The sequence below is a fragment of the Acinonyx jubatus genome, chromosome A1 (assembly GCF_027475565.1).
Source record: "Acinonyx jubatus isolate Ajub_Pintada_27869175 chromosome A1, VMU_Ajub_asm_v1.0, whole genome shotgun sequence".
In the NCBI taxonomy this organism is placed as follows: domain Eukaryota; kingdom Metazoa; phylum Chordata; class Mammalia; order Carnivora; family Felidae; genus Acinonyx; species Acinonyx jubatus.
Genome location: NC_069380.1, coordinates 208,483,315 through 208,501,244, shown reverse-complemented (window position 1 = coordinate 208,501,244; position 17,930 = coordinate 208,483,315). Strand labels below are relative to the sequence as shown.

Genomic DNA, 17,930 nt, shown 5'->3' with positions numbered 1-17,930 from the left:
ATTGGCAAAGAAGAAGTCAAACTTTCACTTTTTGCAGATGACATGCTACTCTACATGGAAAACCTGAAAGATTCCACTGAAAAGCTGCCAGAACTGATACATGAATTCAGCAAAGTCACAGGATACAAAATCAATATACAGAAATTGGTAGCATTTCTATACATCAATAATGAAACAACAGAAAGAGAAATCAAGAAATTGATCCCATTTTCAATTGCAACAAAAGCCATAAAATACCTGGGAATAAACCTAACCAAAGATGTAAAAAGATCTGTATGATGAAAACTTTAGAATAAACTTATGAAAGAAATTGAGGAAGACACAAAGAAATGGAAAAACATCCCATGCTTATGGATTGGAAGAACAAATATTGTTAAAATGTCAATACTACCCAAAGCAATCTATACATTCAATGCATTCCTCTCCAAATTACACTGGCATTCTTCTCAAAGCTAGAACAAACAATCCTAAAATTTGTATGGAACCTAAAAGACCCCAAATAACCAAAGTAATGTTGAAAAAGAAAACCAAGTGGGAGGCATCACAATCCTGGATTTTAGCCTCTACTACAAAGCTGTAATCATCAAGACAGTATGGTATTAGCATAAAAACAGACACATAGATCAATGGAACAGAAAAGAAAACCCAGAATTGGACCCACAGATGTATGGCCAACTGATTTTTAACAAAGTAGGAAAGAATATCCAACGGAAAAAAAGACAGTCTCTTTAGCAAATGGTGCTGGGAGAATTGGACAGCAACATGCAGAAGAATGAAACTGGACAACTTCCTTACACCATACACAAAAATAAACTCAAAATGAATGAAAGACCTAAATGTGAGACAGGAAACCATCAAAACCCTGGAGGAGAAAGCAACCTCTTTGCCTTCAGCTGCAGCAATTTCTTGCTTGACAAGTCTCCAAAGGCAAGGGAAATAGAAGCAAAAATGAACTACTGGGATCTCATCAAGGTAAAAAGTTCCTGCACAGCAAAGAGAACAATCAACAAAACTAAAAGGCAACCGATGGAACGGGAGAAGATATTTGCAAATGACATATCGGATAAAGGGTTAGTAACCAAAATCGAAAAAGAACTTACCAAACTCAACACCTGAAAAACAAATAATTCAGTGAAGAAATGGGCAGAAGATATGAATACACACTTTTCCAAAGAAGACATCCAGATGGCCAAAAGACACATGAAAACATGCTCACCACCACTCATCATCAGGGAAATAGAAATCAAAATCACATTGAGATACCACCTCACACCAGTCAGAGTGGCTAAAATTAAGAATTCAGGAAACAGATGTTGGTGAAGATGTGGAGAAACAGGAACCCTCTTGCACTGTTGGTGGGAATGCAAAGTGGTGCAGTTGCTCTGAAAAAGTGTGGAGTTTTCTCAAAAAACTAAAAATAGAATTACCCTATGACCCAGCAATAGCACTACTAAATTTATCCAAAGGATACAGGAATGCTGATTCATAGGGGCACATGTACCCCCAATGTTTATAGCAGTGCTATCAACAATAAGAGCCCAAATGTCCATCAACTGATGAATGGATAAAGAATATGTGGTTTTCAAGAAGCATAAAATACCTAGGAATAAATCTAACCAAAGATGTAAAAGATCTGTATGCTGAAAACTATAGAAAGCTTATGAAGGAAATTGAAGAAGATATAAAGAAATAGAAAAACATTCCGTGCTCATGGACAAGAATAAATATTGTCAAAATGTCAATATTACCCAAAGCTATCTACACATTCAATGCAATCCCAATCAAAATTGCACCAGCATTCTTCTCGAAACTAGAACAAGCAATCCTAAAATTCATATGGAACCACAAAAGGCCCTGAATAGCCAAAGTAATTTTGAAGAAAAAGACCAAAGCAGGAGGCATCACAATCCCAGACTTTAGCCTCTACTACAAAGCTTTAATCATCAAGACAGCATGGTATTGGCACAAAAACAGACACATAGACCAATGGAATAGAATAGAAACCCCAGAACTAGACCCACAAACGTATGGCCAACTAATCTTTGACAAAGCAGGAAAGAATATCCAATGGAAAAAAGACAGTCTCTTTAACAAATGGTGCTGGGAGAACTGGACAGCAACATGCAGAAGGTTGAAACTAGACCACTTTCTCACACCATTCACAAAAATAAACTCAAAATGGATAAAGGACCTGAATGTGAGACAGGAAACCATCAAAACCCTAGAGGAGAAAGCAGGAAAAGACCTCTCTGACCTCAGCTGCAGCAATTTCTTACTTGACACATCCCCAAAGGCAAGGGAATTAAAAGCAAAAATGAACTACTGGGACCTCATCAAGATAAAAAGCTTCTGCACAGCAAAGGAAACAACCAACAAAACTAAAAGGCAAACAACGGAATGGGAAAAGATATTTGCAAATGACATACCGGACAAAGGGCTAGTATCCAAAATCTATAAAGAGCTCACCAAACTCCACACCCGAAAAACAAATAACCCAGTGAAGAAATGGGCAGAAAACATGAATAGACACTTCCCTAAAGAAGACATCCGGATGGCCAACAGGCACATGAAAAGATGCTTAACGTCGCTCCTCATCAGGGAAATACAAATCAAAACCACACTCAGATACCACCTCACGCCAGTCAGAGTGGCCAAAATGAACAAATCAGGAGACTATAGATGCTGGAAAGGATGTGAAGAAACGGGAACCCTCTTGCACTGTTGGTGGGAATGCAAATTGGTGCAGCCACTCTGGAAAACAGTGTGGAGGTTCCTCAAAAAGTTAAAAATAGACCTACCCTATGACCCAGCAATAGCACTGCTAGGAATTTACCCAAGGGATACAGGAGTACTGATGCATAGGGGCACTTGTACCCCAATGTTTATAGCAGCACTCTCAACAATAACCAAATTGTGGAAAGAGCCTAAATGTCCATCAACCGATGAATGGATAAAGAAATTGTGGTTTATATACACAATGGAGTACTATGTGGCAATGAGAAAGAATGAAATATGGCCCTTTGTAGCAACATGGATGGAACTGGAGAGTGTTATGCTAAGTGAAATAAGCCATACAGAGAAAGACAGATACCATATGGTTTCACTCTTACGTGGATCCTGAGAAACTTAACAGAAACCCATGGGGGAGGGGAAGGAAAAAAAAAAAGAGGTTAGAGTGGAAGAGAGCCAAAGCATAAGAGACTCTTAAAAACTGAGAACAAACTGAGGGTTGATGGGGGGTGGAGGGAGGGGAGGGTGGGTGATGGGTATTAAGGAGGGCACCTTTTGGGATGAGCACTGGGTGTTGTATGGAAACCAGTTTGACAATAAACTTCATATATTGAAAAGAAAAAGAATATGTGGTTTATATATACAATGGAATACTACTTGGCAATGAGAAAGAATAAATCCTGCCATTTGCAACAACGTGGATGGAACTGGAGGGTATTATGCTAAGTGCAATAAATCAGTCAGAGAAAGACAGATATCATATGTTTTCATTCATATGTGGAACTTGAGAAACTTAACAGAAGACCATGGGGGAAGGGAAGGGGAAAAAATAGTTTCAAACAGAGGGAGACAAATCATAAGAGACTCTGAAATACAGAGAACAAACTGAGGGTTGATGAAGTGGGGCGGGGGAAAGGGAAAAATGGGTGATGGGCATTGAGGAGGGCACTTGTTGGGATGAGTACCGGGTGTTGTATGTAAGCAATGAATCATGAGAATCTATCCCTAAAACCAAAAGCACACTGTATACACTGTATGTTAGCCAACTTGTCAATAAATTATATTTAAAAAAACCCTCAAAAAATAAAAATAAAAATAAAAGTTCAAGATTTGGAAATGAAGAGCAGGTTTGTGGGAAGTCAGCCACAGCTGTCCATGACCAGCTGCCTTGCTTCTGAATCCTCAAAGACCACGACCCACCCCATCTTCATGCTCTCCCACCTCCGATTATCTTATTCAAATATACTTTCCCACAATGCTATGTCCCACGGTGGTATGATCTCCACAAAATCTCCCTTCTTCCTCATTTTTGTTCTGCATCAACGCTGATGCTGTCCAGGCCATGTTTTCTGAAAGCTTCCCTTCATCACCCTCTTCCATTAAGCCAAGTCTCTTCTACACATGCCAACAGTTGGAAAAAAAAAAAGTCTAGAATTTTAGGCCTCACAGCTTGCCTTTCTAAGAAACAAGACCTACTCTCCCTGGATGGAAAATCAGGGCCACACTCCCACAGTGTGGGCTGATTCCACTGTCCAGAGTGGAAAGGGTGAACCATAGGAGGGGAGGCCATGTGGCCCCTGAGAGTTAAAAATAACAGCTCTCAGTTCCCAATGCACCACTCCCCATTGTCTATCCACTGGTAGACCTACTGTGTACTCACCATCTGCATATTCTGCCCTACTTAGCCCCTGAACCAATCTTGAATGCCAGGGATTTCAGCTCTACCGCTCTGTGGGACTTGCTCCCCAAAACCTGGTGATCCCCTGAGTGCAGTACCCAACCTGGCCTGCCTCATCTGCCACTATTGTCCCAGTGTTCTATTCAGAATTTTGACTCACTTCCCCTGACTCTAGAAATGGATCATCATGCTAGGCAGTTGTTCTGAGGACCTACGTAGCTATGGCAAGCTCAATTCTTGATGGATACAAGTAGGGCCCAATTCAAGATTTGGATTTCTTTAAAGACTGTCACACATAAGATTTGCCCAAATCATAAGTATTCTCTTCAATTAATTATTGCAAAGTGAATATGCCCATGGTATAACCAGGTTAACAAATAGGCCACTAATAGTACCCCAGAAGGCCCCCTTAGTGTCTCCTCCCAATCTCTACCCATTCAACAGAAACCATTCCTCTGACTTCTAACACCACAGTTGACTTTTGCCTACTTTTGGACTTTATAGAATTGGAATCACACAACATGCATTTTCTGAGCTTGTGTGTCTGGCTTCTTTAATTTCTTTAATTCCACAATGCTGAATGACTTACCCTTTTACAAAATTTACAAAATTTTATAATTTTTGTCATTTTACAAAATTCATTTTCACTGCATCTCATTTATCTTCCTAATGTCATATTGAATGAAAGACCATAAATAAATTTATTTATTCATTCTCCACTTGATGGATATTTGAGTTGTTCCAGGCTTTGGCAAACTGTGAATTTTGTTAAGACTGATCAAAACTCACATGGCAAGGCAAATACCGTGTGATCTCTCTTATATATGGAATCTAAAAAAAAATATCTTTCATCTATCTGTATCTATAAAATTAAGCTCCTAGATGTAGAGAACAGATTGGTGGTTGCCAGAGGTGGAGGGGTGGGGGTGGGAAAAATGGGTGAACTGGTTTTATTTTATTTTTTTTGGTTGGTTGGTTTAAACGCATTGAATAAAAGACATAAGAAATTAGAAAGTAAAATTTGATGAAGCTCCTGATTTTAAATGGATATATTTACCTTATTTACCAAAAAGGGATGAAATAGAAAAAGCCCACAATTTTGCAGCATATAAATTGGATGGAACAATGAAAAAAATAGTAAATAGTAAATAAGAACAAATTACCTGATGAGTTTTGTTGGGTAAAATGTGTTTCAAGTAACTTATTCTGAATATTTACATTCTTATATATTTACATTTTACACTAAGAAAAAATTAGAACAAAAAGTATCATCCATTTGCTGTATTTTTCTGAGCTTACTAGATACCCAGTAAAGAGTATTTTCACAATTAAGAATGTTGTACAGATACGAATCAATGTCAAGTCTCAACACTTTTGAGTTTGTTAACTCTAAGAAGAAACTTTGAACAAGAATACAGGAAATTAAAAAAAAAAAGTCTCCGATGGTCAGGAAGCTCTGAGCACCTCAGATCCTCTTGCCTTCCCCCCTCATTTTGAGTCTGCCACCATAAATGGTTAGGACACTGCCTGCCACATCTCCTGACTTGAATGCAAATTAAATTTCAAATGTCTCTCTTGTCCTAAAAATGTAAAAAGATTTACTTCTTGGGAACAAATTTTACATGCATTGATCCATTGTTTTTAGCGTTAGGAAATGTATTAGGTGCCTCCTTTGGGGTCTGCCTGGTTGGGGTTCTCTGCCCGCCAGGTCTCTTTACCTGCTGTTCCACCCGGGTTACATGGCCTGGGGCTAAAATAACAGGGAGAGAACCCCATAGGTACGCTTTGATTTCCAGGAGTCCCGCTCATCTTTCCAATACAGAATGCCAACATTTAGTTTGGAAACCAGAAGACATACTTTGTGTAGGGTGGGGAGAGCATGAGGAGGTGGAGATTAAGGCTCAAGATTAAGACCATTATGTAAACTTTGCCCAAAGTCAACGGCCAGTGACTGCCTGTAGAATGAATAAGTGAATCCAAGATATGGGATGACACTTTGCATACGAGAGAACGGGTCCTATGTTAGTGTTATCAAACACCAGATGTGGAGCCAGCTTAGTCTTCTGTCTTTGAGAGAGGAGGGAAGAAGCTTTAAGGAGAACGTGGCAGCGGCTCTTTGAGGCAGACCCGCAAAGCTGGAGAAGTAGTGCTCGGGAACCCCGGTCTGAGTGTGGGAAACGAAGGCATGCAAACGTGTGCCCACATGTTTATCTGTCCAGAGCCCAGACAACACATATTTACACATTTGCTTGTGAACTTCCATAGCAAGGCCCTTGCTCACGTGACCATCCATTATTATTATTTTTTATCACTGCAATTATCCAGTTCACATTTTATCATTTCTCAGTTTTCCATCTTATTCCCTATTGTGAGACATCCTTTGGTGGGAAACTTCTGGAACTTGCCACAAGAGAACTAGTTTTACATAAAACGACCATCCCATGAAAGCCCAGCAGTGTAGTCAGAACATCATGGCTGTGTGAAAGCTATTAGAAAATACAGAGACCGATATAAAATGCCCACCACCTCTGATTACAGATGCCCTCCCTCCCTCCTCTCCCAGGACTCCCAGAGGTGCCACGAGGGAGAAGTTGGTGAAGACTGTGCTCTATGAAGACGCATCCAGCAGGAGGCGTGTGCCATGCTGTGAGAGGCAGATGATCCGCAGAGGCTGCGTTTGTCTAAGCTGGAGTGGACCCTGGATTGGTATCACATATAGGGGCTTCGGTAGAGCTCTTCTGGCTCCTGCCGCCTATAAACTGCCACCTGTCCTGCATGTGCCTTTGCACTGGAGTCCCTTTAATAAAGCAGAGCGCTGGGGACACCTTGGTGGCTCAGTCAGCTGAGCATCCGATTTCAGCCGATTTCAGGTCATGATCTCAGGGTTTGTGAGTTTGAGCCCCGCATTGGGATCTCTGCTGTCAGTGCGAGGAGCATGACTCAGATCCTCTGTCTCCTTCTCTCTCTCTGCCTCTCCCACACACACTCTCTTTTTCTCAAAAATAAGTGAACATTAAAAAAAAAAAAAGCAGAGCGCTGAATGCATCCCCATGGCTGGAGGCATCGCTTACACCACTTCCACTCACTGGCTACAGCATCCCAGCAGCATCTCTGACTGGAGGGAGACTTGTGTTTGCGCAGCCTGCTTGGCTTGAAGGCAAGAATAACATGTGGGTGAGTTGCAATCCTCCCCAACAAGGGCACGCTGGACAGATGGTGGAAAACGTTGGCCTTATTTTCACGGTAATTAGTTTCTTTTGAGATCATCTATCAACTAATAACGTTTTAAAAAAACACCATAAATTGTGGATTGTGTTTTATATAGCTGCTACACAGAAATCAGTGGTTTTCAATCCAGGATTTCCATTAGGACCACATAAGGAACTTGGTTTTAATTTTTAAGTTTATTTATTTTGAGAGAGAGAGCATGAGCAAGGGAGTGGCAGAGAAAGAAAGGGAAAGAGAAAATCCCAAGCAAGCTGCACTCTGTCAGTGCAGAGCCCGATGCAGGGCTCGAACCTACCAACTGGGAGATCATGACCTGAGCCGAAACCAAGAGTGGGACACTTAACCTCTGAGCCACCAGGTTCCCCTGGAGCTTCTTAAAAGTTCTTGGGGGGATGGTTGCTTTGTACGTCCTGGCTCCTCCTGATCGGACCCCTCTCATTCCTAGAGAGAGGGAGAGCAGGAAAGCAAATACTCTTCTTTTGCAGTCTTGATATTAGTCAGGTTAATCTCTGCACACCACCAAAGTCTTCGCACTCTCTCATTTGCTCATTGATCAGTAATTCTATTAGCTCCGTCTGTTTTTGTATCTGGCTCACTACCTTGTTGAGCAAAATATGCTCAGCCTTCTCTGAGATGCAATATTAGATGTACTAACAACAACCTAAATCAACCCCTCTCCTCTCATCCTATCCTCCCCACCCCCCCGCCACCCCAGAACAATGTGAACAATGACCTCTGCATATTCCCAATATCCCCTTCTGTCCTGTAGGAAATCCTTTGGTGGGATGGGTGTTGCCACAGCCAGTTGAGAGAGAAGAGGAGCTTGAGTTACACCAGGGGAGAGGATAGCTTGGGTGGGTATGTAAAGTAATAAATAATCCTTTTTTTTTTTTTTTAAGGCTCATGGGGATAGCTAGATCTGCTTGAGCATTCATTTATTCATTCATCAAACACTGATCTCCCTTCCTTCTTTTGTACCATTGTTCAAATGTCACATTAGCAAGGTTTGCACTGACCACAATCTTTAAATTGCAATCCATCTCCAGCACTGCTCTGTATTCTTCATTCCCTGGTCCCGCTTAATTGTTTTCCATGGCACTTAACATCATATGACCTATGATATTTTTTCCTTAGCTATTTGTCAATAGTGTGTCTCCCTCCACTAATGTGTATACTCCATGAGAGAAGAGATTATGCAGGATGGTGCCTAGGACAGTGGCCCATATCCCAATGATCCGAGAATGTCCAGTTTTTTGGTATGTTTTGAAAAACATACTTGCAATGTCTTACTGAAATAATGTCTGCCCCTTTCAGACATTATTATTATGTCTCCCCTAAAAGCATAGCTTACTAGCAACCAGCTCACCCATGGCGTCGGAACCATCCATTTCTCTTCCCTTCATTGTGTTTACGAGCAGGGATTTTGGAGCCAGAACATCTGGGTTGGAATCCTGTTTCTGCCACTGACGAGATGTGTGTTCACAGGCAACTTACTTAACTTCTTTGTGCCTTAGTTTCCTCTTCTGTAAAATGGGAATAATACTAGGACCGACTTCATAAAGCTGTTATGAAGATCAGATGAGTCACTTTTGGCAATGAGCTTAAAACAGTGCCAGCCTATAATGAGGACTAGCTAATCCCTGTATTTCCCTGGGGCTGATGGCTTCTCCCTCCTAACTGTCTCTAATCCAAGAACTTTCCACCACAGAAGGAGGGAGGTACAGTGGTTTCATCTCCATGAAAAGTGTTGCATTTAGAACTTCAATGGAGGTAGTGGGAGTATAAGCAGACTGGATTATAATCCTCAAATATTTTCTCTCTCACAGTCACAGGATTGCATGTTGCCATCCATTGTCATTGAACATAATCGTATATCCTGTGGGAGGAACACACATCCCATTTCAATGCCATGTGGAAAGCTTTGGTCAATGGAACGTGAATGGTTGTAATTGTTTTTGCTGTGTGAACAGAAGTCTTAAACAATTGCATGATTTGGCTTAGGCCTTCTTGTTCTTGTTCTCCACATGCCCTCAGGATGTCCCAGATAGTGGCTACTCCCTCAGTCTGGGTTCTAGAATGAGAAGACAGGTGGAACCTAGATAAGCCTAGCCGAGTGCATCCCATCCTAGCACAGCCACTGCCAGCCCACAGCGGATCCTCTGTTTTTACATAAAGTGAGCAAAAAGCAAATGTTGTTGTAAGCCACTGAAATAGTACGGTATGTTATCACTACAAAACTGACTAACACAGGGCAGGAGAGTAGGAGGAGAATATGTTTTGCAAGACTGTTCAAAGAAGATTATTTTTTCACAGAGGAACCTTTGTGTGTGTTATATACGTGTGTGTGAATGTGCTATTCACCCACACACAAAACAACTTTATTTTGCCATAAAAAATCACTATTATATTGGTAACAACCTTGTCTATTTTATATATATATATATATATATATATATATATATATATATATATATATATATATAATTTTTTTTTGAGAGCGGTTGCAAGTGAGTGAGGGGCAGAGAGAGAGGGATAGAATCCCATGCAGGCTCTGCACTGTCAGCGCAGAGGTCAGACTGGGGCTCAAGCTCACCCGAAGCAGGGCTCAAACTCATGAACGGTGAGGTCATGACCTGAGCCAAAGTCAGATGCTTAACTACTGAGCCACCCAGGTGCCCCTATTATATACATTTTAATTTCTAGAAACCCGGGCTTGGGAAGTAAGAACAGAAATTAAAGTTAAAATAAAAAATAAATTATTGCCCTAGTGGCATTGGCTTCCTGCCTCCCTGCTTATTTGTCTCAGGAGAAAATGGATAGCAGAAGTTCTAGAATTTTGGATATGAAAGGAAAAAGGGCTTGAAAAGATTCGGACCCAACCTCTCACTTTTCTATATGGGGCAACTGAGGCTTGGAAAGATGAAGTGCATTGGTCAAGTGCCTGATGGGAGAATCTTTAAAGCATTGACAGTAGGCTGTGTGCATACCTGAGAAAGTTAACATGCCTAAGAAGAAATTCCCAAGATTGTGTGAAAGCATTTTTCCTCTTTATTTACTTTCCCCTACCATCTCAGAATCCTGGAAGACCATTCCCAGGAATGATAAAAACTTCTGCTGTCCATCAGAAATTTGATTCTCCTTTTCTTTCTGGGCACATAGTTAAAGATCACCTCATTGAAGCCCTTGTAATTAGGTGGGATCAGGTGACTGAGTTGTGGCGTCTGAAAGTGAGCAGAAGTGATGTACTTCTAATCTGGTCCTGGTATTTAAAACTTTCCACACATTCTCACTTGCTCATTCATTCTCTCTCTTTCTCTCACCCATTACTGGCCAGAGGAAGATGAAATTAAGGACTTAAAGGTCCTAAGAGCCAAGCATAGCCAATAGATGGAAGGATCCTGCATCCCCTGCTGATGCCCAATGAACTGTGACTTGGGTGACAAGTAAACCCTTGGTTATTAAGCTTCCAAGATACAAAGAGGCTGGGCATTGCAGTGACTGAGATGGTAGCTACTATATTGTATAGATGTATACATCTACTATACAACTAATATATACAACAAATAATATACAACTACTATATTGTACAGATGTATAGATGGCAGCTATACAACAAATAATATACAACAACTATATTGTATAGATGTATAGATGGCAGCTACTATATTATAACCAAGCAGCAGGCCTACAAATAAGTGGGAAATCTCTGACATCTGGCCTACGGCTGATCCATCGTGAATACCATCATCAAAGTCTCAGAGTAACCTGTCTTGCTTCCTCTACATTTTTAGCTCCCTCACACTGTCACATTTGTATGTTCACAGGTGTTCAACAGCACTTGTTGGATGACTGACCGAATAGTTTATAAGGCCACATATAATACATTATTTAATTCACAGAGCCACTGAAAAAGCACTTGACCTTGAGCTCTGCAACATGTTCTTCCCATTAATCAACAAGCCCTTCCCGTTACTGAGAGATATGAGACCCTACTGATTCTTCCAATGAAGCTGTTCATGTGTATTAATTTGAACTCAAAGACGGATGGGTAACAAAGCTAACAAAGATGTGGTTGCTTTATAAGTGAGCTTTGAATACTGATGTGTTTCTGTATCCCAAAGTAAGACAGCTGCACTTAGAAAAATCTGCTAAAATATGCTTAATATCTTAAGAAGCGAGTGCCATTGTCAATTATAAAAGGATCTCTCCATATATTTCTTAATAAGTTTACCATACCATTAGCATAACAAACAGTAGGTCTAGCTCTCAATTGGTTGCTAGGCTTCCTGTACCAATGTATTTGCTCACAGAGGTAGAGTGGGCCTGTGCAAATATCTGCATACCTGGCCACCATGACCTTGGCCTGGCAGAACCTGGTAAGTCATTGCTGACTCACCACTTTACAATAGTAACATCACCTCACGGCACAACGTATAATTGATGTTATGTCTTCCAGACAACCCTCTCTGAGACCACCAAAGGGAGAAAAAGAGTAAGAAGTCAATATTCAAAAGGTTAGTCAATTTCTCATTTTCTTTGTAACACTCTTCTTGGAAGATTATCCACAATGATTGTCATCCTTGGCCTGGCAGACATATTGTTGCATTCCCATGCTTCTCAACTCACCATTAGAGACAGAAATTAATTTTAATATTACCACAAGAACAACATGATTTGAAAGGGAAGTTTGCTGCTTTGCTGACACTCAAAGTTATGTTAACTGCCAATTTATTTACAAGTCAAAATATAAATGGCTTGGGATGTTTTCCATGGGTTTGCCTAAGCAGAGGGGCTGATAAACACCTGGATTTCTGGAATGCATTTCTGAAGACTGCCTAAAAGACCCCATTATAATCCAGCCTTTTCTTTGAAGCTCTGTGAATGTCTGCTGGTGGGAATGCAAACTGGTGCAGCCACTCTGGAAAAGTCTGGAGGTTCCTCAAAAAATTAAAAATAGAACTACCCTGCAACCCAGCAATTGCACTACTAGGTATTTATCCAAGGGATACAGGTATGTTGTTTTGAAGGGACACATGCACCTCCATCTTTATAGCAGCACTACCAACAATAGCCAAAGTATGGAAAGAGTCCATCGATGGATGAATGGATAAAGAAAATGTGTATATATATATATATATACACACATACATACACAATGGAGTATTACTTGGAAATCAGAAAAGAATGAAATACTGCCATTTGCAACTACGTGGATGGAACTGGAGGGTATTATGCTAAGTGAAATTGGTCCCAGAAAGACAAAAATCATATGACTTCACTCATATGAGGACTTTAAGAGACAAAACAGATGAACATAAGGGAAGGGAAACAAAAATAATATAAAAACAGGGAGGGGGACAAAACAGAAGAGACTCATAAATATGGAGAACAAACTGAGGGTTACTGGTGGGGTTGTAGGGGGGGAGATGGGCTAAATGGGTAAGGGGCATTAAGGAGTCTACTCCTGAAATCATTGTTTCACTATATGCTAATTAATTTGGATGTAAATTTTAAAAAATAAAAAATAAAATTAAAAACAAACAACCAAAAAAGTTATTACTTTTATAATTGAGGGGGGAAAAGTCTCAATAAAAAATTTTAATACCACAAAAACAATCTCCTAATAAAAACCTGTCCTTTCATGGTGTAAATACATGGAAAAGGTCCCCACTTGGGGAATACAGAAATGGCTTATTTGCATTGTGGCAAAAGTTTCAGCAGCTGCTGACAGCCAATCTCCCTGTGTTAGTGTGTGTGGTTGAGCATGAGCCCTGTCTCCCACCAAACAGTAAAGAGTGATTGCAATAGTTCTTTTTTTTTCAACTTTTTGAAAATGTTTATTCATTTATTTTTGAGAGAGAGAGAGACAGAGAGAGAGAGAGACAGAGAGAGAGAGAGAGAGACCCTGTACTGGTGCATGTGTGAGTGGGAGAGGGGCAGAGAGAGAGAGAATCTCAAGCAGGCTCCATGCTCAGCACAGAGCCCCATGAGGGGCTCTATCTCATGATCCCGGGACCATGACCTGAGCCAATATCAAGAGTCAGATGCTCAACTGATGGAGCCATCCAGGCACCCCACAATAGTTCCTGATGTCCCACAGCCTGTTCCTTTGTTTTTAAGAATTCTCTCCACTTCTCTGAAGTCCATTACTGTGTCCACCTGAGGGTTATTTAAAATACCCAGGGATATTTTATTTGCCATTAAGCTTCTGACAAGTTGTTGAAAGGCAATTTCATGGGAAAACTCTTTCAGAGCCTCAGAGAAGGGTGGGGTCATCTTATTCAGGTGGTTTAAGAAGTTCAGTAGGGTTCTCTCAGAAGCTGGGCACTTGTTTTACCTTGGCCCCTCAGCTTCTGGTCATCCTTGGTATGTAAAGTAGGAGGATCTGGAAGTTCAAAGGGTGGTGGGGAGGTGGGGCAGCAGATGGGTGCAAGGGTTAAAGCCCCACCTCCTTGCCTGTTGTCAGAAAGTCAGAGCGTCTCTGCCACCTCTTGAAACCACTACCAGTCCCCAAGTCCCCTTATCTCCCCTCACTTTGGTCCATCTCTTATACAAGCACATCCCATTTGTACTGGATTAAATCCACCCTTCTCAGTCATGTACAATATGTTCTTTCAAACCTGCTTCTTCATTCAAAACATGTGAGCTACTGATGCAGCAAGATAATTACTTGTCTCTCTTAGCGGCTTATATTCACTCTTTTTTCTTCTTTCCCCTTTACTCAGCTTCCCTCAGAAGAAGCCCTTTCTTAACAAAAACTCACTTGTCCAATCAAAGATTTAATGGCCAAGGTCCTTGAATTAGGCTGGGATTGGGGGTGGAACAATAAATACTCGCAGGACAGACCCAGTAAGTGAGAATGGGGAAGAAGAAGGAAAACCAAGATTCAGGCCTTTTTAATGCATTTTCAGGAAAAGGCAGGGTATACCTAGTGTAGTGGCTAGAACACTCACCTATCCATTTATCCATCCACCCATCCACTCATCAATCCATCTTTCAACAAATATTCACTGAGCATCTATGGTGCAACAGGCATGGGCAGGGCCCTGAGAACATGGTGTTTTGCTCAAACAACCCCCTTAGTACTTAGTCTGGTAGTGGAGAGAAGCTAGTAAAACTTACATGTACTGGACACAAGTATTAAGGGAGTTCTGCAGGTGCCATGCAAGCCAACAGTGGGAAGATGTGACCTGGTGGAGGAAACAGGGGCTTCTCTGGGGAGGTTGCTTCAGGGATGAGGGGTAGAAAGCCCCTCCTTCCTATCCACAGCTCTGGGTATAACTGGGCATGGCAGACACTGCTGGTTACATTTTCCCCTTTGCTTTTGTCTCTTGCTTCAAAAGGAGCCCACAGAATCCAGGGGCCATACAATGAAGGAAGCAGGACCCAAAGCTGTCAACATAGAGAGCTTTGTGATGGAGTAGATGTATATTTGGTTAGGTTTGGGCCTTTGGCAAAGGATATCCAGTTTTCCTTTGGTCCCCCTTCATTTCCCCTTTGGAATTTTGTTCCTTGTACTCTTTTCTATCCCTCCCTACACAACTGGTAATTTTAGGCTTCTTCTCCAGAACTCCCCATTGCCAGTAACAACCTCAGGCTAGAGGAGTATGTGGCTATTGAGCATTTGAAATGTAGCCAGTGTGACTGAGGAACTGAGTTTTAAAAGTTATTTTCAAAGAATTTACATGTAAATTGCTGCATGTGGCTAATGGCTAGTGTACTGGACACAGTGGGCTGGAGTTCAATACCTCCATCACTGCAATCAGGTCAGAGTTGTGCAGATGGGAGCTTGGGAAAAGGCTGGATGTGGGAGAGATGGAATGGGGAGAGCCCAGAGGATGCCAAGCTCTTGCAAAAGAACCTGGCATGCCAGTCAGAGTGACGTTCTGTTCCACCCTTGGGAGGAGGTTGCTAGGGAGAGCTTGTTAGGGAGTGATCACATTGGGACAAGACTGAAGGGTTAATAATTAAGGTAAAGAGACCAAAAACCAGATTAAAGGCCACAAAATGGACCGTGGCACTTTTGGTGGAATCCTGGCCAGGAACTGCAATCTCTCTTTTAGAGAGATTTTTCTCCCTGGATTCCTTTAAGAACATTGCTTTCTGGATGTTCTTCTCACCCTGAAACTGAGCCGTATTTCTGCTTTTCTTGGACAACCGTGCAACTGTTCTTAGATTCTTGCCTGTGTTTTTACAGATACTCATGGGTAGCAGAGGTAGCCTTTCAAACCAAACACTCAGTGGGATAAATGATGGAGGATAAAGAGAGGTGGGTGTGGGGGACGGAGAACAGCCAGGGAAAAAAGAGGCATGCTTGGAGATGAGCAGGAAGACTGTATTCCAATACTTGTACTTTGGGATTTATTCTTGGGGCCTTGGTTCACCACGTGGTACCATGGTAAATCTGCAGCCACAGCCTCACTTGCTCTACACTCTTTGAGGAATGGAAAAAGGGATTTCCCATCAAACCACTGCCAAGAATGGGTTTCTACTTGTTGAAAAATATCAAACTTTATGAAATCATTGGAGATCACTAAATCTTTAGTGCAATAATGTGGTCTATAAAATAAAAAATAGCAGCCAAATCCCCTGGTGCTTTGCAACACAGTTAAGACTACACAGTGCTTTTTCTGGATCTCTTTGCCCTCATGAATGGAAGGACTACTCACATTATTCAGCGTTACCCTGTTCTCCTTTGCTTGTGTTTCACTCAAACAAATCCTATGAGGCATTTGGCCTCAAGGGGCAGAAACCCAGAAAGTAGAAACACATAGAGGCTGGTTGTCTGGCTAGGTTGATTCACCAGCTGCAATGTCATCACATACTCCCAGGCAGGGTACATTATGGCATAGGGTCCTGTTGTGCCACAGCATTCATTCTGACAACTCATGGCAGTCCTTCTGCAAGTCTTTGCTAATTTTATTCCAGATACTATGAATTTCAGTCCATTTGTATGAAAAGCAGAAGTTCTCGCTGGGCTGAGGTAACTTACAGTGGTGGTTCTTCATGGGGCAGACTGTGCTTCCCCCTGCCCCTACCCAGGGGACATTTGGTAATGTCTAGAAGTGTTATTTTATTATCATCACTAGGGGGGACATTTTGTCCTCCCTGGAACCTTAGGGAATATCTGGGGACATTGTTTATTGTTACAAGCAGGGTGGGGTTGGTGTCCTAGTGGCATCTAGAGGTTAGGGATGCTGCTGAGATCTCAGGGATGAACAGAACAGCCTCCATGACAAAGAATTATCTGCCCCAGAATTTTAACAGTGCTCAAGTTGAGAACTTTTGGCCCAAATGGAAAGCTCAGGCTTGGTTTTTGACAGTGAAATGCCATATGACTTTCAAAGGGCTATCACTTTTTCAATGTTGGAAAACTAGTAAATATTCTGAGGTGGTCTCAGGAAATCCTAGGACAAATTTGGCCACAAGTTTCTTCTACGAATGGCCCAGTTTCACATCTTCAAGAGTCTTTAACTTCCTCTGAAAGACAAGAGTGCATTCTCAGGGTTACACAGTCACGTTGGTCTCAGTGGGTCTAGATCCCATTTTACTGTAGTAGATACAGAGGCAAGCCATATGGCTTGGTTTCTCCATATGTAAAATGGAGTCTTAATACTTCATATGATGGATTTGTCAGCTGGGCCTGGTATCCTAAGGAGATGGAATAAGGGCATGGTATTTGAATTGTGATGAAGAGGGAAAATGTGAGTTAAATACGTCTACCTAATTCCGATGCCAAAATGGCAATAGGATATTGTAGGTGGGGAGAGGCAACCAGTAGCTTGTGAGATCCAAGCCAGCAGATTGTGCCTGGGACTCAGGGGGCCATTGGGCCATGAAATGATTTCCCTTGCTAATGGTAGATGGAGAAGATCCAGGGCCTGACACATATGACTCTTTCCATGAAGTCTGTCATTGAGGTGGGAGAGAGGAGACATGCAGCAGTGACCGTACTAAGGGGCTAAGAGGGGCACAGAAAGCTATGGCAAGAATTTATGTAGAGCTGCTTGGGAAAACAAGAATAATATTTCTTTTTCCTGATTTTCAAAGTAACACAGTTATTGTTGAAAATCTCTCAAGTACAGAAAACAGAAGAAGAAAATAAAAATCTCTAATAAAAGATACGAGAGTTTTGGTATATTCCTTTAGAAAAAGAGAAGGTTTCTCTGAGCAGGACAGGCTCAGAAGATTAAAGGGTCTTTGAGAACAGCAGCATGAGACCATGTAGATGATGACTGTTTTGGAATTATTTGCTCTGTGAGCCAAGATACGTGAGTCCCTGCCCTGGTTGAAA

The 17,930-nt window shown here is 41.5% G+C and overlaps 1 protein-coding gene across 7 annotated transcripts in view; it reads right to left on the bottom strand.

Annotated features, from left to right (window-relative positions):
• PRLR (prolactin receptor) overlaps positions 1 to 17,930 on the bottom strand; it is a 164,974-nt gene that overhangs the window by 30,906 nt on the left and 116,138 nt on the right. The gene's annotated exons all lie outside the window — the stretch shown is intronic.